The sequence below is a fragment of the Rhinolophus sinicus genome, linkage group LG07, assembly GCF_036562045.2.
Source record: "Rhinolophus sinicus isolate RSC01 linkage group LG07, ASM3656204v1, whole genome shotgun sequence".
NCBI classification, from domain to species: domain Eukaryota; kingdom Metazoa; phylum Chordata; class Mammalia; order Chiroptera; family Rhinolophidae; genus Rhinolophus; species Rhinolophus sinicus.
In genome coordinates this window covers 61,617,427-61,645,056 of record NC_133757.1, presented here as the reverse complement: position 1 = coordinate 61,645,056, position 27,630 = coordinate 61,617,427, and the positions used below count along the sequence as shown (strand labels likewise).

At 37.2% G+C, this 27,630-nt stretch overlaps 1 protein-coding gene and 1 pseudogene across 11 annotated transcripts in view; one reads left to right on the top strand and one right to left on the bottom strand.

Annotated features, from left to right (window-relative positions):
- Positions 1 to 27,630, bottom strand: part of SHLD2 (shieldin complex subunit 2) — a 104,733-nt gene that overhangs the window by 59,689 nt on the left and 17,414 nt on the right. For 4 of the 11 annotated variants that reach the window (XM_074337223.1, XM_074337224.1, XM_074337219.1 and 1 more), the window contains exon 2: positions 23,559 to 23,829. The exons of 3 other annotated variants lie outside the window; for them this stretch is intronic. The gene's annotated coding sequence lies outside the window, so the exon portion shown is untranslated. Of the gene's footprint in view, positions 1 to 9,736; positions 9,784 to 23,558; positions 23,830 to 27,630 lie in introns of all 11 variants that reach the window. 4 more of the 11 variants (XM_074337221.1, XM_074337226.1, XM_074337222.1 and 1 more) reach the window with 2 other exon arrangements.
- On the top strand, positions 5,334 to 6,635 carry LOC109437146 (PDZ and LIM domain protein 1; annotated as a pseudogene).

Below are 27,630 nucleotides of genomic sequence, written 5' to 3'. Positions count from 1 at the left end.
GCAATATAAGAATAACGGGCATACCAGAAGGAGAAGAAAGAGAGAAGGGAACAGAGAATATATTCAAACAAATTGTTGATGAGAACTTCCCAAACTTGTGGACAGAACTGGATCCTCGAATCCAAGAAGCAAATAGAACACCTAATAACCTCAATCTCAACAGGCCTTCTCCAAGGCACATTATATTGAAGCTGTCTAAAATCAACGACAAAGAAAGAATCCTCAAGGCAGCCAGGGAGAGAAGACGGAAACCTACAAAGGAAAGATCATTAGATTATCATCAGATTTTTCAGCAGAAACTCTACAAGTCAGGAGGGAATGGAACCAAATATTCAAACTATTGAAAGACAGAAATTATGAGCCAAGAATAATATATCCAGCAAAGATATCCTTTAGATATGAAGAAGGAATAAAGACCTTTCCAGACATACAGAAGCTGAGGGAATTTTCTAATACACGACCTGCACTACAAGAAATACTAAAGGAGGCTATTCGACCACCATCAACAGGGACAATTTGTGGCAACCGAAACATAAAAAGGGGGAGAGTAAAGGCCTGAACCAGAATATGGGAACGGAGAAAGTAAGCGTGCTGAAGAAAATGGAATACTCTAAATATCAAACTTTCTTTTAAATAAACTTAAGGGTAACCACTCAATTGACATAATTGACATTTATAGAGCACTTCATCCTAAAACATCAGACTATATATTCATTTCTAGTGTACTTGGAACATTCTCAAGGATAGACCATATATTGGGACATAAAATCAGCCTCAGCAAATTTAAGAAGATTGAAATCATACCAAGCATATTCTCTGATCGCAAGGCTTTGAAATTGGATATCAACTGCAAAAAGAAAGCAGGAAAAAACACAAATACATGGAGATTAAACAACATACTTTTAAAGAACGACTGGGTCAAAGAAGAAACTAGAGGAGAGATCAAAAGATACATAGAAACAAATGACAATGAAAATACATCCTACCAAAATTTTGGGGATGCAGTGAAAGCAGTTTTAAGAGGGAAATTTATATCATTACAGGCCTGTCTCAAGAAACAAGAAAAATCCCGAATAAATAACCTCATGTTACACCTTAAAGAACTAGAAAAAGAAGAACAAGTAAAACCCAAGATCAGCAGAAGAAAGGAAATAACAAAAATCAGAGCAGAACTAAGTGAAATAGAGAACAAAAAGACAATAGAAAAAATTAATGTGACAAAGAGCTGGTTCTTCGAAAAGATTAACAAAATCGACAAACCATTGGCTAGACTCACTAAGATAAAAAGAGAGAAGACACTAATTAACAAAATCAGAAATGAAAAAGGGGAAGTTATCATGGACATCACAGAAATACAAAGGATCATCCAAGAATACTATGAAGGACTATATGCCATCAAATTCAATAACCTAGAAGAAATGAACAAGTTCTTAGAAACATATCGCCTTCCAAGGCTGAACCATGAAGAACTGGAAAATCTAAACAGAATGATCACCAGTAACGAAATTGAATCAATCATCCAAAACCTTCCCAAAAGCAAAAGTCCGGGACCAGATGGCTTCACTAGTGAATTCTACCAAACCTTCAAAGAGGATCTAATACCAATCCTGCTCAAACTCTTCCAAAAAATTGAAGAAGAGACAGTACTCCCTAACTCATTTTATGAGGCCAACATTACCCTGATACCAAAATCTGGTAAGGATAACACAATAAAAGAAAATTACAGATCAATATCTCTGATGAATACCCATGCAAAAATCCTAAACAAAATTCTAGCAAATCGAATACAACAATGCATTAAAATGATTATTCATCACGACCAAGTGGGGATCATCCCCGGGGCACAAGGATGGTTCAACATCCACAAATCCATCAATTGTGATACATCATACCAACAAAATAAAGGACAAAAATCATATGATTATATCAATTGACGCAGAAAAAGCATTTGACAAGATACAACATCCATTTATGATTAAAACAATAAAATAGGTATAGAAGGAAAATACCTTATCATAATAAAGGCCATATATGATAAGCCCTCAGCTAATCTCATAATTAATGGTGAAAAACTGAAGCCCTTTGCTCTACGTTCAGGAACACGACAGGGCTGTCCCCTATTACCTCTGCTTTTCAACATAGTGTTGGAAGTCCTTTGCCAGAGCAATCAGGCAAGAGAAAGAAATAAAAGGCATCCAAATTGGGAATGAAGAAGTTAAATTATCACTCTTTGCAGATGACATGATGCTATATATCGAAAACCCTAAAGACTCCACCAAAAAGCTATTAGAAACATTCAACGAATACAGTAAAGTTGCAGGCTACAAAATCAACGTACAAAAGTCCACTGCATTCCTATATACTAAGGATGAAATCTCAGAAAAAGAAATACAAAAAACAATTCCTTTTGCAATTGCAGCAAAAACGATAAAATACCTAGGAATAAACTTAACCAAGGATGTGAAGGACCTATATGCTGAAAACTATAAGACATTTTTGAAAGAAATTGAAGAAGACACAAAGAGATGGAAAGACATTCCGTGCTCATGGATTGGAAGAATCAACATAGTTAAAATGGCCATATTACCCAAAGCAATATACAGATTTAATGCAATCCCCATCAAAATCCCAAAGGCATTTTTTTAAAGAAACAGAACAAAAAATCATCAGATTTGTTTGGAACCACAAAAGACCCTGAATAGCCAAAGCAATCTTAATGGAAGGAGAACTGACTGGGTGATGAACACACAATGGGATTTATAGATGATGTAATACAGAATTGTACACCTGAAATCTATGTAATTTTACTAACAATTGTCACCCCAATAAATTTAATTGAAAAAAAAAAAAAAGAAGAACAATACTGGAGGTATCACACTCCCTGACTTTAGCTTGTACTACAGGGCTACAATAATTAAAACGGCATGGTATTGGCAGAAAAACAGACACACAGACCAATAAATCTAAATCTGAAAACATTTATACATAAAGACACGTGTGCTCCAATGTTCATTGCAGCTTTGTTTATGGTGGCCAAGACATGGAAACAACCAAAATGTCCTTCAATAGATGAATGGATAAAGAAGTTGTGGTATATATACACAATGGAATACTATTCGGCGGTAAGAAAAGATGATATAGGAACATTTGTGACAACATGGATGGATCTTGAGAGTGTAATGCTGAGCAAAATAAGTCAGACAGAGAAAGCAGAGAACCATATGATTTCACTGATATGTGGTATATAAACCAAAACAACAAAAGAACAAGACAAACAAATAAGAAACAAAAACTCATAGACACAGACAATAGTTTAGTGGTTACCAGAGGGTAAGGGGGGTGGGGGGTGGGAGATGAGGGTAAGGGGGATCAAATATATGGTGATGGAAGGGGAACTGACTCTGGGTGGTGAACACACAATGGGATTTATAGATGATGTAATACAGAATTGTACACCTGAAATCTACGTAATTTTACTAATTGTCATCCCAATAAATTTTTTAAAAATCCAAAAAAAAGTAAATAAATAATGTATCAATTTTTTGATACATTACTTATAACAAATGTACTCTATGAATGTAGGTGTTATAGGGGAAGTTAGCTGGGGGGCATCTGGGAACTCTCTAATTTTGTAAACTCTCTGTAAAAAAAGCTTTGCAATTTTTCTATAAATCTAAAACTATTTCAAAAAAATAAAGTTTATTTAAAGAAGACAAAGAAAAACAATTGGGAGCTCTATCTGTGCTTTAAGCATGACTGCCAGTTTTTCCATTTGCTAGGGAATTCTCTTCTCTTTCCAGTCCCACACCTTGCTTTCTGCATCTTGAGTGCTCTTTCAGCTCTCCTCCCCAGCCTTCCTTTTGGAGACCAGTTTCCCTACGTGATGTCACGGCCTGGAATAAACTGGAGGAGCTTCTCTCACCTCTCCTGCCCTGCCCCCAGTCCGCGGTGATGAAAAGCACAGTGCCAGGGTATAAGGTGGGGGTTCATCTCCAGGTCCTTCCTGGCCTTCAGCCTTCCATAACTAAAAGACTAGCGTGCCTCTGGTGGGCATCTCCCAGCTCTCCTGCTCTATGCCATGACCCTCCCTTGACCCCTGCCTTCTAGGGGAGGCTGCTGTGCACCAGGGGGAGTTCCAAGTGTCTCAGGTAGATCTGTCAGCTCTACTTCCCTGACCCAGCCTTGCGCTCACTCCCCTTGAGCATTCCGTGAAGACCTAGGGTAGGAGCTGGAGGATAGATGCAGACTTGCCCTTTGGTACAAGAGAAACTGGGGCTCTTCAGGATTTTAGCTGGTCACACCAGCCCAAGTATGGCCATTCAAGCTTGTTGAAAGTTTGGCTGGTTTCTCCTTTCCCCCATCTATGGCAGATTCCTCGTCCTCAGGCTGTTTTATCCCAGAGCAGCCATGGGTTTCTTCTCTACTATGAAGGTTTCATTGCTTTCTGCAGTTTGGTTCATTTAGGTTCCCTTGTGTCCTCAGCTCTCTCAGGGATTTTTTTAAATGATGCTTATTTGGCTTCCGTTGGTTTTCAGGGTGAGAATGACACTATATTACAACTTTGCACATCTGAAGCAGCAGAATTCTTTCCCCAGACTTTTTATGGATCGGTCCCCCCCATATATTAAGGTCTCTTCTCAAATACCACCTCTTCAAAGAGGCATTCCCTGATCACACCATCTAAAAAGTCTCCTTTTTCAGGAGGACTTAAAATAACAATCCTTCCAAATAACCAGAGAAGTAAACACAAATGACACTCTTTCTGTCCATATTACATCACAACTATAGAATACGCAAGTGTTCAAGGGGGAATAAAAAGTACCTACAGGGAAAACAATATTTGCAAATCATATAGCTGAAGAGTACCTAGTATCCAGAATATATAAAGAACTCTTATAATTCAACAATAAAAAGACAAACAACTCAATTTTAAAAATTGGCAAAGCGGTTGATATTTCTCTAAAAAAGATATGTAAATGGCCAACAATAACATGACAAGTTGCACTATGTTATTAGTTATTAGATAAATGCAAATCAAAATCACAATATGATACTACTTTGCACCCAGTAGACTGGCAATATTAAAAAAAAAAATTCAAAGGAAAATAACAAGTGGCGGCAAGGATGTGGAGAAACTAGAACTCTCGTGCATTGCTGGTAGGAATGGAAAATGGTGCGGTTGCTGTGGAAAACAGTTTGGCAATTTCTCAATAAGTTAAACATAGAATCACCTTGTCACCCAGCAATTCCACTCCTAGATATATAGCCAGAAGAATTGAAAAGAAGATTCTCCAGAGCATTTGGGATCTTGCTCCCTGGCATATGAGGTCAGTTTGGCTCAAATGAACTCTTAGAAAAAAATTTTTCTAAAAAGAATTGAGATGAGCCAGGAATTATGGACGAAGAGCAAATATATATGAGAGATATATTTTTGGTCATCTGAATGACCAAACACAAACATTTTTATAAATCACAGTATTACACACATTGAGCATGTGCTCTGTGTCAGCACTGCCCTGGGGGCCTGATGCCAGGATGAAGGAGTGCCAAGAAAACTATGAAGAACCTGGGCCCCAGAGAGGGTCACTCCCTGAAGCAAGGCTGCTATAGCTAATGTATGTATTGGAGATGTCATCGAATTTAGCCTGTGAAACGCAAGAGGTCCTGCACATACATAGGAAGCGCCCACCGCTGGAGCACCAGGCCCTTCACCGCCTCACCTGCCCCAGCTCTGCCCCAGGGTCACCACAAACCAGTACAACAACCCCTCCGGCCTCTACTCCTCTAGAAACATGTCCAACTTCCACAGCGCCTTGGAGTCAAAGCCAGTAGCCAGGGGACCAGGGACAATGGCAGTCTTAGAGGATTCTCAGTCTCCAAGCCGACTGTCATCAACAGGAATCTGAAGTTTACAAGATGCTGCAGGAAAAACAGGAGTTAAATGAGCCTCCGCAACAGGCCACTGCATTCCTAGTTTAACAGGAAATGCTGGAGTCTGAGGAGAAAGGGGATCCCAACAAGCCCTCAGGATTCAGAAGTGTTAAGGCTCCAGTCACCAAAGTGGATGCATCTATTGGAAATGCCCAGAAGTTACCCATGTGTGACAATGTGGCACCGGCACTGTTGGTGTGTTTGTGAAGCTGCGGGAGCATCACCCCTACTCTGAGTGGTATGTGTGCACCGACTGTGGCACAAACTGGAACCAAGAGGGCCATTCCTTTGTGGAAGGCCAAATCTGTGAAAAGCACACCCGAGAGTGGGTGACACCACCCGATCTACCACATGCTCACCGTGTTCCCCAAGTGAACCAGCAGATCTGCAGGAACACTCTCCAGCCAGACCCTGTTGTAACTTGTTCTCTAATGCTCTGGCCCTCTCCTCTTGGAAGTTTTTGCTCACTTTGGTTTTCTCCCCTGCTCATGAAATGTTGCTTCCCCTGCCTTTGCTGACCGACTCGCACTGCAATGTGATGCCTAATGGAAGACTGCTCTGTTCAGTGTCCCCAGGCCAGCATCACGGTGTCTTCTCACCTCAGTTCATCTCTGCTGCAAATGGACATCAGTCAAATTTGAACCAAAGTGAAGTTAATATGTCTGACATTGATTTTGCTTTTACTCAACAAATTTATAGACTAAAAAAACAAGAATTGAAAACAAACGTTCGAACAAAAACTGGTACACAAATGTTCATGGGGGCACAATAGCCAAAAAAGTGGATATAACCAAAAATCCGTCAACTGATGATTGAATAAACAAAATGTAGTATATCCATACAATGGAAATTACTCAGCCATAAAAAAGGAAATATTGATTTGTGTTACACCATAGACGAACCTTGAAAACATTATGTTAAGTGAAAATCTGTGACTCAAAGACCACATAGTGTATGATTCCATTTAGATAAGGTGTCCAGAAGAGGAAACTACAGAGAGACAGAAGGCAGTTCAACGGCTGTCAGGGGCTGGCATGAGGAGTAGGGAATCACTGCTTAATGGACATAGGGTTTCTTTTTAGAGTGATGAAAAAGTTCTGGAACTAGATAATGGTGATGACTACACAACACAGTGAATGTACTTAAAGATACTGAATTGTACACTTTAAAATGGTTAATAAATGTTATATGTATTTTTATCACAATAAAAAAAGAACAGATAACTAAAAGCTTTAAAAATCTAGAACTAGATTCTGGGTAAAAATGGAAGACTGAATACATATTTAATCTCATTCCCTCTCAAAATTGTGCTAAAATACTAACAAGGTATTTTAAAGACATAAACAAAAGTTTGAAGGCTGGAAAACATATGGTAACAGAAGATCTAAGAAACCTAAATCCTAAACCAGCAATATCAAAAGCCAAAACCAACATGACTTAGTCCACAGAATTCTCAAAAGACTCAGGAACTGGTAACAGATAGAACCTCCAGAAATGGGTAAAGGGAGCACTAAATTAGGAAGGTTGGCTGAAACCTCTTTAAGAAATGGCTTAATCTCTCAAAGTCTTTCATTCCATTTGGTTGGCTTACTATTCCTCTGTTAACAATCAAAAATTCTAGAGGATTATTCTCTGAAGAGGATTATTTTCTGAACAGAGGTACACAAAACATATTGTGGGGAGAAGGACTTACTGAAACCAGGAGTATTAAGTAAACACATATATGTCGGGATGCCAAAAACATGTATACAAATGGACACGTTGATCAATGTTGCTCAAGCAGTAGTTTGCCATAATCAGAAGTGTCTGGATGCTGATGGTCACCACTTTGAGCACATCTTGTAATTGCAGAAGTCAAACGTGACTTGTATTTATCTTTTGTTATCAGCATATATTATTACAATTTTAATAGTTTTTTCCTGTATTAAAATGTGTACATTTTTTTGGCACCCTCGGTATACTCCCCACATTCAGCTCCCTGAGAACCAGCTTTCACACACCAGGCAGGAGATTAAAAGACTTCTCTTTTGGAAAGAGAAAAGAAATGAGAAGCAGATATCAGGGTTCCCAATTAAATAGCAAAGCCAGATCACCTTAAGTGAACTCATAGTCAATGAGTACCAGTGATGTACTCAGAGCTTCCAATCAACTTTTAGGGCCACACCTGCAGGCAGCTAAGGTTCACCACTCATCTGAGCAAGGCCTCTATCAGAAAGCTAAGGAAACAAATCGGGAATAAAAGAAGTTGGAGGAAACACAGACAATGTAGGGAGAAGAAAATTTTAAGTTAAAAAAAAAATTTTTTAACCCTATCATTAATATCCTTGGAGAAGAGCAATAGTCCATCCATTGAAAAAAAGGGATACTTTTTAAAAGCATCCTTGGAAATTAAACTTAAATAAATTGATCAGAAAGAATAAAGGATAAAATAGATGATATTAAGAAACTGGAGGGCTAGTCAAAATAATTCAATATCTGTACAACAGAGGGGGAAAATCAATGAATTAATTCAGGAAAATATTCCAGAATTAAACAATGTATGATTACTATTTGAAAACACAGAATGCATAGCAATGAATTTTAAAAGTACATCAATAATAAAGCGTATCTTTTTGAAATTTCAAAACAGTGGGAACCAAGAGAAGATTCTACAAGTTTCCAGAGATGGAAAAATAGGTCACAGTAGATGAAAAATCAGAATGATTTTGAGCTTTCAGCAGCCACATTATAAGCTAGACAACAATGGAACAAAATCATCAAAATTCTGAAGGAAAATTATTCCCAGTCTGAATGTTACACACAGGCCAAACTAGTAATCAAGGTTAAGAGGAAAATAAAGGCATTTTAAGAAATGCAAGGTATCAAATAACTTGGCTCCCATTCACCCTTTCTTCAGCAAAATGTGGGATCAAACAGAGAAAGAAGATACAGGACAGAAGAAATAGAAGATCCAACACAGGAGAAAAGAAGGAACTGCTAGACTGCTCGCTGGGACCACGAGGACCCAGAAACCGCCCCAGGTTGGAGCACTTTGCTTGGGAGGGACTTCTCCAATATGATGACACTGACAGAACAAATGATGTGAAAGAAAATAGGAAATTTGAGCACTTAGAAAATCCTGAGTTGAGTTAGTGATAAGGACACAGAAAACCACATAACCAATGTCCTAAACTGAAAACTCAGTAACATCAATTCAAACGGTACTTGAAAAATGACAGAAAAACACCAAGAATTGAAAATGGTTACCTCTGAGAAGGGAAAATGAAGGCGGGAACTGAGAATTACTGTTTGAACAATCCCTGACAAACTTCTTAACTCGTTAATCTGTAACTTTGAAAAAAATGGAGATATTTTTATATGTGGAAGATAGAAATATAAGGTTCCTAAAGATTTCCCAAGGACATAAAACCCACCTTGGCAACTAATTCTGACCTCTGAAAACTAAGAAGTCTATCAAAATTGTCCTGCAAAGCAAAAAATAACAAAAACAAGTAAGTTTGGGGTGGGGAAAGGCAAGAAAGAAGCAGTATTACTCTCATGCCATCATAACTTGTCAAATGCATGTACTCAGTAGCAGAAATCCTTAGGTTTCTGTGCCTCAGTCCCCCAGTCTATGAAGTGGGTATAATAGCATCCCTCTCATAGGATTGTTGCGAGGCTCAATTGGATAATTAACGTAAAATGTTGGATTCAAATATTATTAACATAGTTAACACTTTACTCTTTTTTAAAATAACTGAAATTATTTTTATATCAAATCATTTAATTGTCACAGTGATACTAAAGAGTTTACTTGAATGCTTACCTTACCTACTCAAATATAAGGCCTCTAACCCTTTCACCACATATCACCTAAAAAAGGGGAGAGAGAGAAACGTCTGATTATCCATGAGAAACAGAAATAATTGATGAAAGTTGTTTATAAAGATGCTTATACTGAAGAACTGACTGTACCTAAAAATTACTCAGGCCACCCTTTTTCTTACACTTTTCAGTTTATTATGATCAATCATTCACTCACTAAGCAAGTCAGCAATTAGAATTGAAAACTTTGTACTAACTATACATTAACTCAGAAATGTTGAGGCAAGCATTTCTCTATTTCAAAACAAGTCTCTTAACTATGCATAGATCGTGTTCTCCAAGTTCAGTTACACTTTATTATAAAACTTGAGAAATATTTTTCCAAAGAAACAAAATTATGAAACAAGGTTGAGATCCTGGGCAATAAACAAAGGCCAACTTAACCCATAAGTACCTAAGAACCATGGAGAAAGAAAGGAATAAATATTACCATATTAGGTAACTTTTAACCACTTTTGTGCTCCCACAGCTAACAAAAAATAGCTATCTAAGGATTGTGTCACACTTTTTATTTATTTTTGTATCCTTGTAAATATGAACAGCATATAACATAGTACTGCCTTGTACCAAGAATTTGAAATGTTTATTTAATTAATGAAGAACTAGAATTAAGAGTACTATTTGAACCATACTCTTTCTATGGAGAAATGCATTATGATTTCTAATTAAGGGAATAATTGAGGGAACTTGGAACAAGACCAGAGTTTGATCACCAAGAAAAATAAAGCTTGGGCAGATACTCAATCTATATAACAATCACTCTTCCTAGAAATCACATTCTTGTCACAGATAATTAATACTGTTTCTAAGTATGTGTAAATCATTAACTTGGGTTTTCATAACTCGACCTCCAAAATTTCCTTGGCTTCTTTCCCTTTACCAATACCTTAAATTAATATAGCAGCCATAATGTTTTATCTGGGAATATATTTTTCCCCCGTTTTATTGAGACATAATTGACATATAACATTGTATTAGTTTAAGGTGTACACTATAATGATTTGACATGTATATATTGCAAAACGGTTACCAGATTAACAACCATCACCTCACAAGTTGTGAATTTTTTTTCCTTGTGATGAGAACTTTTAAAATCTACTCTCAGCAATTTTCAAACATACAATACAGTATTGTTAACCACAGTCACCATGCTGTACATCACATTTCCAGAACTTACTTATCTTTTAACTGAAGTTTATACCTTGTGACTGACTACCTTTACCCATTTCCCCCAACCCCGACCTTCTGCAACCACCAATCTGTTCTGTTTCTATGCCTTTGGTTTTATGAGATCATACAATATTTGTCTTTCTCTGTCTGACTTATTTCACTTAGCATAATGTCCTCAAGGTCCATGTTGTCTCAAATGACAGGATTTCCTTCTTTTTTATGGCTGAATAGTGTGTGTATGTGCGTGTGTGTGTGTGTGTGTGTGTATGCACAAGTGTGTATATAGCTCACATTCTCATTATCCAATCATCCATCGATGGACACTTAGGTTGTTTCCATGTCTTGGGTATTGTAAATAATGCTGCAGTGAACATGGAGGTGCAGATAATCTCTTTAAGATAGTGATTTCATTTCCTTCAGATATATATCCAAAAGTGGACTTGCTGGATCACATAGTTCTATTTTTAATTTTTTGAGGTTGATTGTTTTAACCTTGTAGTTTCTGTACTATTTCTAGTTAGTACAGGTTGTCAACTGCAAACTTAATATGATGGCCCCCAAAATGAAAAAAAATATATATATATATGTGTGTATATATATATATATATATATATATAGAGAGAGAGAGAGAGAGAGAGAGAGTTAATATACAGAGAGAGAGAGAGAGTTAATATATAGACAAAATTTCTGGTTAAAATCCAACATTTCTCTAGCTCAAATATTTACATATTCCTGAAGTGAAGTAGATAAAATTACCCAACACAACACAAATTATTTTAGGCACCAAAATAATTGCAAAAATAACTGAAAATTACAGGTTAAAATTACAGAATTTAGTAAACAACATATCCAATAGCCACAGTGATACTGACTTTTATATTTTAAACCCTGAGAGAAACTCCCCAGAAAAGAACTCTCTGAATGTTTCATTACTTAAAGAAAACAACTCAATTTCTATTACATCATTAAAAAAAATAAAGATTCATTTATCCTAGAGAGCCAGAGCTCACTTCAAGCTTTATGGAATGACTGATAATCACTTTTACTCTTCTAAATATAAAATTCATATGGATTGCTACCTTAAATGACTTAAGGCATGAAGAGCACTTAAGCTCTAATACAGCCTTAGAAATTACTCCATAAGTAGTATTTCTCTTGAGTACCCTTTCTGCTTTGAAATTCTATACCCCCAGTGAAACCAATTCCTTATAATGATTTGATTTTATGTAAATTTATGAAAGCTGTATAAATATTTATGGGAATGAGTGTGGGAGGCTAAATAGTTGATGATGACTTGTGAGCAACAGAAGAGACATGGATAATGTCATCAGAGGAGGAGAAAAAAGCATCTCTAAACCACCTGCTACATTAACACAGTATCTTCTACACAAACATTTTTTAAGTGAAGTCTTTATGTAGTATTTTTGAAAATTATTTTTACATCCAAGAAAATTTAATCATAGTTAAATCTGTTTTGAATTTTGACAGAATAATGTTTTTTGTAGAAAGAGCAATACTCAATTTCTCTGCATTAGTAAATTATGTATAAGACATGAAAATCGCTAAGGAAAGCAAAGCAGGAACCTTAATTAAAGCAGAGGACTATCCTTGTGCGATACACATCATCAATTTGAAGTATATCCCAAACTTTTAGGAGAAGTGGGAGGGTGGTGGACTAAGAGAGCATAAGAAATTGACACTATTTCTATGGTGTAGATTTACATTTTAATGTTTTCACTAGAAAAAGTAAATGAAGTAGATTGAGACCTCCATCTGACTTGCCAGAAGAGCTATCATGAGTACTAATATTCTTAGGTTAACATTTTAATAAACTATTCGCTCATTTTTTCCAAGTATCTTAGATAACATTTAAAACTACGTAACATGATAAAGCTGCTTTGAAAAGACAGTTTGGAGTTCCTCTAAAAGTTAAACATACAGCTGGATGACATCATAAAAATGGCAGCATGAGGTGAGCCTCTTGAAATCTCCCCTGGAATTTACAACAAATCGAACAACTATAACTCCACAAAGAACTCCCTACACAGCAGACAGCCAAGACGAAGAGACCCACTACTGAATTCACCTAAAGGTGGGCGAATCGCGCGAGCGGGGGAGGAGGAAAGGGAGAAGTGCAGAGACTGAACTGCGTGGGCGCAGGACGCAGACCCAGCTCAGTGCTCCGAGCTCGCTGCATCCAGGAACTACCTAAGCTGCTGGAGAGGGAAGGACTCGGATACCTAGGGCTCCGCTTATGGCTCACAGGGCTGAGGGGGCAGCATATAACATGGCTGAACCCAACGCTCATGGCAGAGACCTCGGAGAAAAGACTGAGGGAAGAAGGCTGAAAATGGTGGTTTAATTCCTCACTGCCGAGCAGAGAACGGAAGGCGTAGACACTGAGACTAGCCGCCCCCGCCCTACCCTCTCAGAGCTCGCCCCGCCCCCACCTGCCCCATGCTAAAAGCGGAACAGTAGCAGTTTCAGATCGAAAGAACAGAATATTTGCTGTTCTGAGAACTGTGGTCCGCAGACACAGATTTGCAGCCCAAGCAGTTCCGGCAAAGGGGAGGGAGCTGTGGAAGCAGGACTGGCTATGGTGGTGGTCGCTGCCATTGCCCTGGGCCACCTCTCACAATTCACCCTGCCCCTGGCCCCACCTATCTGGGCGGATCCCTGCAGGAGTAAACAGAGCTGCTGAAACACACGGACTCTGAATCTGGTGCAGGAAGAGCTTTGGAACTTCAAAAGCTCTCCGTATACCCACACGCACACTGCGCCCTGTGACCCAGGCGAACTATTAACAGAGGAGAAGCCCGTCTCCCAGGGAATCCCCCCATTGTGTGAGAAGCTGGAATAGTGCAGAGAAAACATAGCATTACAGTGTAAGAGAGAAAAAAAGGGCTGCAGTCAGAGAGAACATAAAACATTCTACCGACATCTGCTGGAAAACAAAAGAAAGACCTCTTCCTATCAACCTTATGCAGAAGCCACTCCTGTAGATGTCTAGGAAGAGAAATAATAAATCAGTAATTGCCATGAATAACTAAGGCAACAAGACAGCTCAGAAAGAAAGTGAAAAGTCTCCAGAAAAGGAACTTAAAGATATGGAAATATGTGACTTAAATGACAGAGAATTCAAGATCGCAGTTCTTAAAAAACTCAACAAGATGCAAGAACACACAGACAGGCAGTTTAATGAACTCAGAAACACAATCAAATAACAAAATGAACATTTTACCAAAGAGATTGAAATTTTAAAACAGAACTAAATAGAATTTCTGCAGATTAAGAACTCAATAAAAGAGAAATGAAGAATGAAATATCCAGCTTAGGTAGTAGAGTTGACCAGATGGAGGAAAGAATCACTGACGTCGAAGATAGAAATCTGGAAATGACACGGATGGAAGAAGAAAGAGACTTGAGACTTAAAAGAAATGAAAGAACTCTACAAGAACTTTCTGACTCCATCAGAAAGAGCAATATAAGAATAATGGGCATACCAGAAGGAGAAGAAAGAGAGAAGGGAACAGAGAATATATTCAAAAAAATAGTCAATGAGAACTTCGCAAAACTGTGGAAAGAACTAGATCCTCGAACCCAAGAAAACCAAATTACCTCAACACCAACAGGCCTTTTCCAAGGCACATTGTATTGAAATTGTCAAAAATTAACGACAAAGAAAGAATCCTCAAGACAGCCAGGGAAAAGAAGACAGTAACCTACAAAGGAAAGTCCATTAGATTATCATCAGATTTTTCAACAGAAACTCTACAAGCCAGGAGGGAATGGAATCTAATATTCTAACTATTTAAAGAGAGAAATTATGAGCCAAGAATAATATATCCAGCAAAGATATCCTTTCGATATGAAGGACTAATAAAGACCTTTCCAGACATACAGAAGCTTAGGGAATTTTCTAACACACGACCTGCACTACAAGAAATACTAAAGGAGGCTATTCAACCAGCATAAAGAGGGATAATTTGTGACAACCAAAACATAAAGGGGGGAGAGTAAAGGCCTGAACCAGAATATGGGAATGGAGAAAGTAAGCATGCTGAAGAAAATGGAATACTCTAAATATTAAACTTTCTTTTACATAAACTTAATGATAATCACTCAAAAAAAATCCAAGCTGAAGTATATAAAGTAATAAAACAAAAAACAGATGGAAAAATCATAGACTACCACGCAGAAATAATAGACAACAAAAAAAGGCAAAGAAACAATGGAGACACAGTCTTACCGGAAAACCCAAGACAGAATAATAGCAAATCCTCACATATCAATAATCACCCTAAATGTAAATGGACTGAACTCAACAATAAAAAGGCACAGAATAGAAGATTGGATGAAAAAGCTAAACCCAACCCGACGCTGCCTCCAAGAGACACATCTCAGCTACAAGGACAAACACAGACTCAAAGTGAAAGGGTGGAAATTGACACTCCAAGCAAATGGTATCCAGAGAAAATCAGGTGTAGCCACACTGATATCAGATGAAACAGACTTCAGGATAAAAACAGTGACAAGAGACAAAGATGGACATTTCATAATGGTCAAGGGGACTATACAACAAGAAGACATAACAGTCATCAATATTTATGTCCCCAATCAGGGAGCACCGAAATATACCAAGCAACTACTAACAGAACTAAAGGGAGAAATTGACCAAAACACAATTATAGTACGGGACCTAAATACATCATTGACAGCTATGGATAGATCATCCAAACAGAAAATAAATAACGAAATAGCAGCCCTAAATGACACATTAGATGAAATGGACATAATTGACATATATAGAGCACTTTGTCCTAAAACATCAGACTATACATTCTTTTCTACTGTCCATGGAACATTCTCCAGGATACACCATATACCGGGACATAAAATCAGCCTCAGCAAATTTAAGAAGATTGAAATCATACCAAGCATATTCTCTGATCACAAAGCTTTGAAATTGGATATCAACTGCAAAAAGAAAGCAGGAGAAACCACAAAAATGTGGAGATTAAACAACATACTTTTAAAGAACAACCGGGTCAAAGAAGAAATAAGAGGAGAGATCAAAAGATGCATAAAAACAAATGAGAATAAAAATACATCCTACCAAAATTTCTGGGATGCAGCAAAAGCAGTTTTAAGAAGGAAATTTATATCATTATAGGCCTATCTCGAGAAACAAGAAAAATCCCAGATAAATAACCTCACATTACACCTTAAAGAACTAGAAACAGAAGAACAAATGAAACCCAAAGTCAGCAGAAGAAAGGAAATAACAAAAATCAGAGCAGAACTAAATGAAATAGAGAACAAAAAGACAATAGAAAAAATTAATGTGACAAAGAGCTGGTTCTTTGAAAGATTAATAAAATTGACAAACCCTTGGCTAGACTAAGATAAAAAGAGAAAAGACACTAATAAACAAAATCAGAAATGAAAGAGGGGAAGTTACAATGGATGCCACAGAAATACAAAGATACTATGAAGGACGATATACCACCAAATTCAATAACCTAGAAGAAATGGACAAGTTCTTAGAAACATATAGCCTTCCTAGGCTGAATCATGAAGAATCGGAAAATCTAAGTAGACAAATCATGAGTAAGGAAATTGAATCAGTCATCTGAAACCTTCTCAAAAGCAAAAGTCTGGAACCAGATGGCTTCACTAGTGAATTCCACCAAACCTTCAAAGAGGATCTAATACCAATCCTGCTCAAACTCTTCCAAAAATTGAAGAAGAGCCAATACTCCCTAACTCATTTTATGAGGCCAACTTTACCCTGATACCAAACCTGGTAAGGATAACACAAAAAAAGAAAACTACAGACCAATGTCTCTGCTGAATACAGATGCAAAAATACTAAACAAAATTCTAGTAAATCGAATGCAACAATACATTCCATTAAAAAGATTATTCATCACGACTAAGTGGGGTTCATCCCAGGGGCACAAAGATGGTTTAACATACGCAAATCCAGCAATGTGATACATCACATAAAGAAAATGAAGGACAAAAATATGATTATACCAATTCATTGCAATCCTATATAAAACAATGAAATCTCAGAAAAAGAAATATAAAAAACAATTCCTTTTGCAATTGCAACAAAAAGAATAAAATACCTAGGAATAAACTTAACCAAGGATGTAAAAGACCTATATGCTGAAAACTGTAAGACATTTTTGAAAGAAATTGAAGAAGACACAGAGATGGAAAGACATTCCGTGCTCATGGATTGGAAGAATCAACATAGTTAAAATGGCCGTATTACCCAAAGCAATACACAGATTTAATGCAATCCCCATCAAAATACCAATGGCATTTTTTAAAGAAATAGAACAAAAAATCATCAGATTTGTTTGGAACCACAAAAGACCCCGAATAGCCAAAGCAATCCCAAGAAAAAAGAACAATGCTGGAGGTATCACACTCCCTGACTTTAGCTTGTACTACAGGGCAACAATAATCAAAACAGCAGAAAAACAGACACGTAGACCAATGGAATAGAATTGAGAACCCAGAAATAAACACACATAAATATGGACAGATAATTTTTGACAGAGAAGCAAAAAACACACAATGGAAAAAAGACGGCCTCTTCAATAAATGGTGCTGGGAAAATTGGAAAGCCACATGCAGAAGAATGAAACTGGGGCTGGCCCGGTGGCTCAAGCGGTTGGAGCTCCGTGCTGCTAACTCCAAAGGCTGCTGGTTTGATTCCCACATGGGCCAGTGGGCTCTCAACTTGTCGGCTGCCGGTTCAACAACTCGAGTCCCGCAAGGGATGGTGGGCTCCGCCCCCTGCAACTAGAAATGGCAACTGGACCTGGAGCTGAGCTGCGCCCACCACAACTAAGACTGAAAGGATAACAATTTAAAGCTGAACGGCACCCTGCACAACTAAGGTTGAAAGAACAACAACTTGACTTGGAAAAATGTCCTGGAAGTACATACTGTTCCCCAATAAAAGTCCTGTTCCCCTTCCCCCCCGGCAAAAAAAAAAAAAAAAAAATTAAAAAAAAAAGAATGAAACTGGACTGCTATCTATCACCATGTACCAAAATTAATTCAAAATGGACCAAAGACCTAAGCATACAACCTGAAAGAATAAACTGCATAGAAGAAAACTTAGGTACTAAACTTACGGACCTTGGGTTTAAAGAGTATTTTATGAATTTGAATCCAAAGGCAAGGGAAGTAAAAGCTGAAATAAGTGAATGGGACTATGTCAAACTTAAAAGCTTCTGCACAGCAAAAGAAACCATCGACAAAATAAAGAGGCAACCAACTGAATGGGAGAAGATTTGTGCAAACAGCGCCTCCGATAAGGGGCTAATATCCAAAATATACAAGGAACTCATACAACTTAAGAACAAAAATCAAACAACCAAATTGAAAATTGGGCAGAGGACCTGAAGAGACATTTCTCCAAAGAGGACATACAAATGGCAAATAGACATATGAAAAAATGCTCAACATCACTAATCATCAGAGAAATGCAAATCAAAACTACAATGAGATATCACCTCACCCCAGTCAGAATGGCTATCATCAACAAGACAAATAGTAACAAGTGTTGGAGAAGCAGTGGAGAAAAAAGAACTCTCATACACTGTTGGTGGGAATGCAGACTGGTGCAGCCGCTATGGAAGGCAGTGTGGAGGTTCCTCAAAAAATTACAAATAGAATTACCGTATGACCCAGCAATCGCTCTCCTGGGTATCTACTCAAAAAATCTGAAAACATTTATACATAAAGACAAGTGTGCTCCAATGTTCATTGCAGCTTTATTTATGGTGGCCAAGACATGGAAACAACCAAACTGTCTTTCAATAGATGAATGGATAAAGAAGTTGTGGTATATATTCACAACGGAATACTATTCGGCGGTAAGAAAAGATGAAATAGGACCATTTGTGCCAACATGGATGTATGTTGAGATTATAATGCTAAGCAAAATAAGTCAAGACAGAAAAAGTAGAGAACCATATGATTTCACTGATATGTGGTATATAAAACTGAAAACTAAAGAACAAGACAAACAAATGAAGGAATGAAAACTCATAGACATAGACAATAGTTTAGGGGTTACCAGAGGGTAAGGGGGGCGGGGGGCTCTGGAAAAGGGTAAACAGGATCTAATATATGGTGATGGAAAGAGAACTAACTGTGGGCGGTGAACACACAATGTGAGATATAGACAGTGTATTACAGAATTGTACACCTGAAATCTATGTAACTTTACTAACACTGTCACCCCAATAAATTTTAATTTAAAAAAAACAGTTAAACATAAAGTTACCATGTGACCTATTACCGTGTTTTCCCAAAAATAAGACCTACCCGGACCATCAGCTCTAATGCATCTTTTGTAGCAAAAACTAATATAAGACCCGGTCTTAGTTTAATACAAGACCAGGTATAATATAATATAATATAATATAATATAATATAATATAATATAATATAATATAATATAATATATATAATATAATATAATATAATACCGGGTCTTATATTAATTTTTGTTCCAAAAGACGCATTACAGCTGATGGTCCAGCTAGGTCTTATTTTTGGGGAAACACGGTAATTCCATCCCAGGTATATACCTGGGAAAACTGAAAACATATGTCCACCAAAAAACTTGTACCCAAATGTTCAGAATAGCATCATTCAAAATAACCAAAAGATGGAAATAACCTAAACATCCATCAACTGATGAATGGATAAACAAAATGTGATGTATCCTTACAATGAAATATTATTCAGCCATAAAAAATGAAGTACTGATATACATCATAACATAAACTTTGAAAACATGCTAACTGAAAGAAACCAGATACAGAAGACTATATATCATATGATTCCACGTATCTGAAATACTCAGAATAGGCAAATCCATAGAGAAATAAGCAGATAGTGGCTTCTAGGGGCTAGGGGAAGAGGGAAATGTGAAGTAACTGCTTCATGGGTAAGGGGTTTCCTTTGGGAGTGATGAAAAAGTTCTGGAACTAGATAATGGTAATGGTTACATACATTGTGACTATACTTAACACTACTGAAACTTTTATACGAATTATATTTTAATTAATGAAACCCTACATACAAAAAATAGATGTTAGCATCTTATCAGAGAAAGTTAACTTCCAAAATAAATGTTAATTATTTTGGCACCTCTTTAAGAAAGCCTTACTGTTTATTTGATAAGGACGTTATAAACATTTTCAAAATTAAACGTTTTTCTATAATGTCCAATGCCATCCTTAAGATTTTCTATTTGCTAGGAATCCTCCTAAAACTCTTAGCACCAGTTTTGCAATGCTTAGTCTGCCAGGGCAGGAGTCAATTTTACATAACATCTAAACAATTCATGTAAATTTTAAAACGGGCAGAATATTTTATTAAATTTGGTTTACCAATATCATATCTTGAATTTTAGTACAATAGAGGAACATACGGGGGCAGCCAGATGGCTCAGTTGGTGCTCAACAACAAGGTTGCTGGTTCAATTCCCGCATGGGATGGTGGGCTGCGCCCCCTGCAACTAAAGACTGGGGTAAAAAACCTGCAACTGGACTTGGAGCTGAGCTGCGCCCCCACCACAACTAGATTGAGGGACAATGACTTGGAGCTGATGAGCCCTGGAGAGACACACTGTTCCCCAATATTCCCCAATAAAATTTAAAAATACATGTATATGTACATTTTTTAAAAGAGAGAGAGGAACATACTTATTTCTAATGAACAAGATCAGCAAAAGATGCAAAACTTTTTAGATAGCAAAATTTTCCTAGTCTGCTTTAGCACTCATGAACCTCTCTGACATTCTTTTTTTAAAAAAATTTTGATATTCAATAGAGAAAGGCAACATCAAAACCAAACCAAACCAAAAAAAAGCCACACCACGTGAAATAACAGCCCATTAGTTTATTTCACTTCAAACACAATAGAAAATATGACTTCTGCTGAACCTGAGTCTAGGCAAGACCAAATTCAGTCACCTACATAATTATATACCCAATGTTCATTCACAATCTTCCTGCCTGCTCTTAACAGGGTTTGCTTAGAGTAGGCTCCCAATATACATGAAATTATGTAAATTATCAGATTAAATAAGTTTCCATTTAAAATAATAACATCTATTTGGGGCCTGCACAAACCAGACAGTGAACTAGGTGTTTTACACATATTATTCCTCACTTCAGGCTCACGACACGTTATACAGGTTAAATAACCCGCCTAAGGTCACAACCCTAGTACACCACAAAGCCAGGATTCAAGCTGAGGTCTGTCAGACATACAATCATTTTTGCATTCCAAGTGTGGGCTACAGAGGAACATATTTTCAGTTTAACTGGCAAACATTCATATTTTCTCTTGAATAGAGCTTCTAAATGTTTAGGGAATGAGAAAGAAAAATTACTGAGGAGTGAAGTGAGGTGTCTGGGGAAACACACAATGCATTGTGTGCCTACTATGTACCCCGTGCTGTGCTGGCTATCTTAAATGCATGAAGGCTTAATTGTTACAACAATCATGGGAAGTAAATATTGGTACCTCCTTTTTTATATAAGAGGAAACTGAAGCTTAGAAGAGTCAAGAAGGTTCAAGATTACAGAAATTGTAAGACACAAAGGTAGGATCAGAAATCAAATTCAGTCCATCGATAATATTTATTGAATGCTTACTATGTAACAGGGCTAAGAGGCACTTAGAATAGAATATTAGAGATCTCTAAATACCCCTCAAACCAAACCCATTTTCTTTTTGCTTAGGGAGTAAACCATTGTGAAATTGAAAAATCCCCATAGATTTTCTTTTAATAGCTTTGTTTTCAATGATTATTCATGCTTTGGTTATATATGCTAAGTATTGCCCATAAACCCCAGAAGTTGACTGCCATGAAAACCAAACAACCCTCCAGCAGTAAATGTGCAAATATAAGCAATTCTGTCCAACATGCATGACTGTGAACATATTGCCAGACAGAGAAGACCACTTTGGAAAATACACTTCACATGTTCTGGAGGATGATTTAAACCATTAAGCATTCTATGAAGCTTTAGAACGTCTGTCAGATTTTAAATGACAACAGTGAAATTTCAAAAAGAACAGGAGAAGTCAGCACCAAAGCTAGTTTAACATTAATAATAAGTGATCTAATAAACAGGTCTATGTTTGCCAAGTCAGGTCTTGCTTATAATGTCAGCTGGAACGCGGGAAGGAAACTGGTTTTAACTCCCATATAACCTGTATCCTGACAACCTCACTTTATCACAAATGTAGCTGATGTCAGCGTAACACTGAGACCGGTCAAATTTACAATTGATCTTTCTTTTCCAACTATTTTCATAATTCATTCATGGTATAGAATTTAGACAACCTCCTTAGGGGGAAAAATCATAATTAAGATTTACTGAGAGCCTTTATGTGCCAGACACACACGAATTTATTTTCTCATTTAATTCTCATAGCCACCCTGCAAGACATTAACGTTGTCTTTTAGAGGAAGAAACAGAAGATTTGAAAAACGAAGTAACATTTCTAAGGTCACATACCTAATAGAGAGGCAGAGCCAAGGTTCAAACTCAGATGTCAATTATTATAACGCTCCACAGCACTAAACAATTGTCAGTTTCTTGACTTTTAAAGACACTTTTATTTCTAAAAAATTATGATCTAATATTAGAGCAGAGAAAGTGGAGTAAAATAGTGGTTTGGATTATAAACTGGTTTAGTACCATAAAAGTACTATAGGGTGATATTGACCTTCTAAAAATTCCTGGGAAGGTCATTGTGAAAGAGAATATAAAATGCCTTGAGGTGAAAATACTAGGCTTTCAAGTAGAAAAAAGTAACAAATAAATAAATATAACATTTAATATTATCAACAGAGAACAAAGTTAAGAAAAACAAAAACCACCTAGTTCCATTCTAAAACAATGACATTGAAAAGACTGTAGATGAGCAGTGTAGGCTGGCTCAAAGCGGCATCTCCCAGAGATAATGAGTTTCCATAATCAAACAAGTCTGACAAATGCTGGACTTAACACTAAACCAGTTTCTTTCCTGGTAAACACTAGTAAGAACAATCCACTACTTGAAAGCCTCCCAGATCCCGTCTACTGGGTTTGCATCCTGGTTATTCCACTTGCCAGCCTCACCACGTGACTTTGGGCATGTTGTTTTACAGTCTGGGCCTCAGTTTTCTCATGGGGGGGGGGGGAAAAAAGGAGGTAATTGTAGAAGATGGAGTCGTTGTAAAGATTAGGAAGATTAATACACATGGGTTGTTAGGACAGTTTTAAAACAATACGTGCTCAATAAATGTTAAATGATTCATACTAATATCACTTCCCTGAGCCTTTATTAAGCTGACAAAAGTTAATGTTCATCATGAACCACCACGGTGGGAAGAGATATAGTATGCAGTTTCCCAAACTTACATGATGGAACCATTTTTTCACAGACCATGCCTCAAGACTAGTTAATGTCTTTAAAAAAAAAAAAAAAAAAAAGGCAGAGAACTCCATTACCAAAATAAAATCTGTTTTCAAACGAACAAGGTTAGTGCTTCCCACCTGGTGAACACCGGGAGGTGCTGGAAGGGCGGCACGTTGGAGAGGGCGTGGAGCTTCCAGGCCCTTGCCCCACACCTTCCCCTATGCATCTCTTCCATTTGGCTGTAATGTTGCATCCAGTAACGTCTCCTCACAGATTCCAGCACATGGATCAGTGCCTGGAACATGTACGTGTAGTGGAATGGAGCAATCGTCTGCCTTATGAGAGCAGTCATTCAATTATCCCAGACACTGTGTGCCACCTATTCAGTCATCATCCACCTGGAATCAACTAAACAAGGACAAGAACATTTTCCATTATCAAGATATAGCCATTCATCTATGTCTCATATCCACTGTATAGACTTGAAGTCAATATTCAAATGATGGCGTTTTCTTCATTTGGTTGTGCCCATTTGTGAAATTTACAGTCATTATTTTAAGTGCCAATTATGCTACCCTTCCATTTAAAATTTTTTCTAAGCAACACGTGTCAGGATTTTCAGAAATGCTTATATTCTTTCATCAAACAAATCCATTTCCAAGAATCTATATTAGGGGAGTAAATAAGAATACAAGATAAAACTTAATGCAGAAATACATATTGCAACATTGCTTAATTTGTGGAAAATTAGAAATACTCAAAAAGTCTAATTTTAGGGGAAGGATTAAATAATGAGTGGTACATGAGTTGTACTGTATAGTCGTTACAAATGATGCTTCAAAGATTATGAATAATGCTATGTGAAAAAGCAGATTATAAATTTGTTTACAGTATAAGGATAACTATCTAAAATAAACAAACCAACAAACACCAAATAATCAAAATTTAAGATAAAAACTAAATCTAGAAAGACATACACCAAAATGTCAACTGTGCTTGATTTGAGCCATAGGTCACTCTTCTTCCTACTCTTCTATATTTTCCAAGTTTTCTTACTTGGAAAACTTGGAGCATGTCATACTGTTAAAATAAGTTTTAAAAACTACACACACACAAAAAAAAGGTAGAATTTTCTCCCCCAATTTTTCCTTACTTCTTACTTGCTATCACTTGCCTTTGAGTTAAAGTTCTAAGAGATAATAAAAGAAACAATGTAAATTGGCCTAGTGGTTAAAAGATGGGAAAATTGGGAAATGTGCTTTCTTTCTAAAGTTATTTATTATTTTGAGAGACAGAGATGGTTAAACATATAATGCAGTCATATTTTCTGCTAGCAACATTGTTCTTAGTTTGTATAGTGAAATCCTATATATCAATATTTCTTAGTGTTCTGCAAAAACACCATGCATCATGATTCTAAGTATTCTATGACCTGAGGAAATCTGAAAGTACATTTTAAATATGCAAAAATTTAATGTCATATAACCTTTGGTTTTAAGATAGGCTTTTAGAGAGAGGTAAAACTTTTAGAGTATTATTTTGCAACTTTCTGAATTGACGCATTTTCTAACTCTTAAAAATAAATGTTTATTATGTAGCATGTGGGGCTATACTTTATGACTTAAATATTGTTGCAATATTATTAAATTTACATGCCTTGAAAGAGATCTTGAATCATTCATATTGCTATTCCCTCCTTTTGGGGCTCGGAACATTTTACATTCTCTCTCATCCTGGTGTCAAGCGTTCCAAAGGCCGCACCCCAATCTGGACTCAGGGTTGGTTATCTCTCCCCATCTACCCACCCCTTAGAGAAAAGTTTGTCAAGGCCAAAAGATCAAGTGAGCTCCAATCACTTCCACCCCTGCCTTCCTCCTTACCCTAAGCTTTGCCAAAGAAGAAAACAGCCCCAAGCTAGGATTCTTTATGACCTGCTGAGCAAAGGCCACAGATTGCTAAATGTTGCTGAGTAGACCTGAAAGCAATCAAGTCATCCAGCTTTGTGCATAGGCAATATCTCAGTCTGTCAACATAAACACATTTTCCCCGCAAAATTAATAAAAATTTTGAAATCAGCTAAGACCACCATGTTCTTCATCATCACCACAATCATCGGAAATGTAAACCCTTCCAATAATTAAGCCCTCTAATTAATTCCCCTTTTCTGCTGCACTTTGATCTCCTAGAGATGAGATCTCTGTGTCCTCTACCCTCATAGACCACCACACATCCTCCGACAGCTGTATTTCCTGATAACCCTTCACGTTGTTCCATGGTGAATGAATACCCTAGACCCTGAGCCAATTTAAGTAACACTCTAGCAATTATCTTGTCTAACCTGATAACTGAGTGCAAACTATTCTTTCACTCAGCAAACACACAGCATGGGAGTAATTCCTCATTCACCATGTGTTCTGTACCCTCAAATAAAAGTACCTCTGTTGAGGTATATGTCATGTGTTACTACCTATCTCTTCTTATTTCTGTTATCTATAACCTCTTGGTCACTTTTCCACATTCACTAAAGACTTTTGAACCTGGTTCAGAATCTCTCCACCCTTTGCTCTGCCACCATTCTGAGCAACTCAATTCAGTGTAACTGACTCCTGTAATCCTTAGCTTTACAGTCTCTTATCTCCTCAACTCCAATAACCTTCACTTTCTCTCCACTTCAGAAACCCATTAGATACCCATATGTTGCATTCAGTCAGAACCAGCAACCATTCCTCCTACTTAATCTTAAATTCCAATATCCATCTTGACCACTTCATATTACGGCAGCTACTTTCTGGTTTCATTTGCTCCCTATTCAGCCTAGACTCAATGGCCCATCACCTCAAACACTCTCACTACTTGGAATCTCTTGCCTTCTGACCCTTTCTGCCACACTGGACTGTAAAACCTAAACCGAGATCAATCCAAATGTTCAATTTGTTTGCTTAGACATTCAGGCTGGTGAGGCCTAAGAGAGGGGGAAAATCATCACACAACTATATACACCAGAGCCATGAAAAACGCATTATGATCCTTCTTCTAAGTAATCCCATTCAGTTAGTCCTCTGATTTCCCTCAATGACCTTCTCAAAATTCTCCCTTTTTCCTCAAATTCTCCCTTACAATCACCAGCTTCTTCCCCTATCATCTCAGCTGATAATATTATCCCCTATCCACCTCACCCCACCCCCACCCCCGCCACTTCACTGAAAACACACCAAGTGTATTGATGGCCCAAATTCCTTACCTACCACCCAAACATTATTCTCCATCTGCACCATCCCTTCTTCCATTATTCCTACTTCAGTGGAAACTATATTCCTATCCCTACTCAAACTCAGTATCTTCACTCCATTCTCTCTACTCAGAAGGACAACATTACTTGTAGTCTCACATACCTACCTTTTTCCTATACCTTCAGCTTCTCCCTTTCTACTGACCTTTTCCATTTAGCATATAAACATGCTGAAGTCTTTCTCATCTTGATGCAACACGACCTTTATACCTATTACCCTACCTTTTTTCATAACCAAGCTTTTTGAAAAGAATGTCTTCACTTCCTGTTTCCACTCTCTCATAAATATTCACTCTTCAGCCCTCAGCAACCTACCATTTAGCTCTACTTTGGAGACGCCACTGAAACTATTCTATAGAAGACGATCCATCAGCTAGTTACTTGCTCTGTCCTTATATTGTTGATCTGCTACATTTGACACTGCTGACCACTCTTTCTTAAAACTTCTCAGTCTTCATTTAACATTTACTGAAAATCGACTTTGTGACAAGAACAGGAGATAAAATAATTAACCTGACACAGACACAGCTCTCAAAAGCTTAAAATCAAGTGGAGGAAGCGTCTATGGTAATTCATGCTCTTCTTTTAACAGGCAGATCTTTCCTTCCTTTCTCTGCTCAGCTCTTAAATGCTGACAACACCCAGCCCCAGGGCTCCTTTCTTTGCTCTTGTCACATCCATCCCATCTTTGCTGTATTTATGTTACCTGTTCACTGATAACAAAATTTATATCTCTAGCTAAGAATTCTATCCTGAATTCTAGACCCGTTTACTCTCTATGAAAAGATATTGCTACTTGGATATCTCACTATCTTCATAGTGTCCTTTGATCCACACAAGTTTTTAATTTTGATGAAGTCTGATTTATAAATTTTTTCTTTGGTTATTTGTGTGTTTGTTGTCATATTTAAGAAACCACT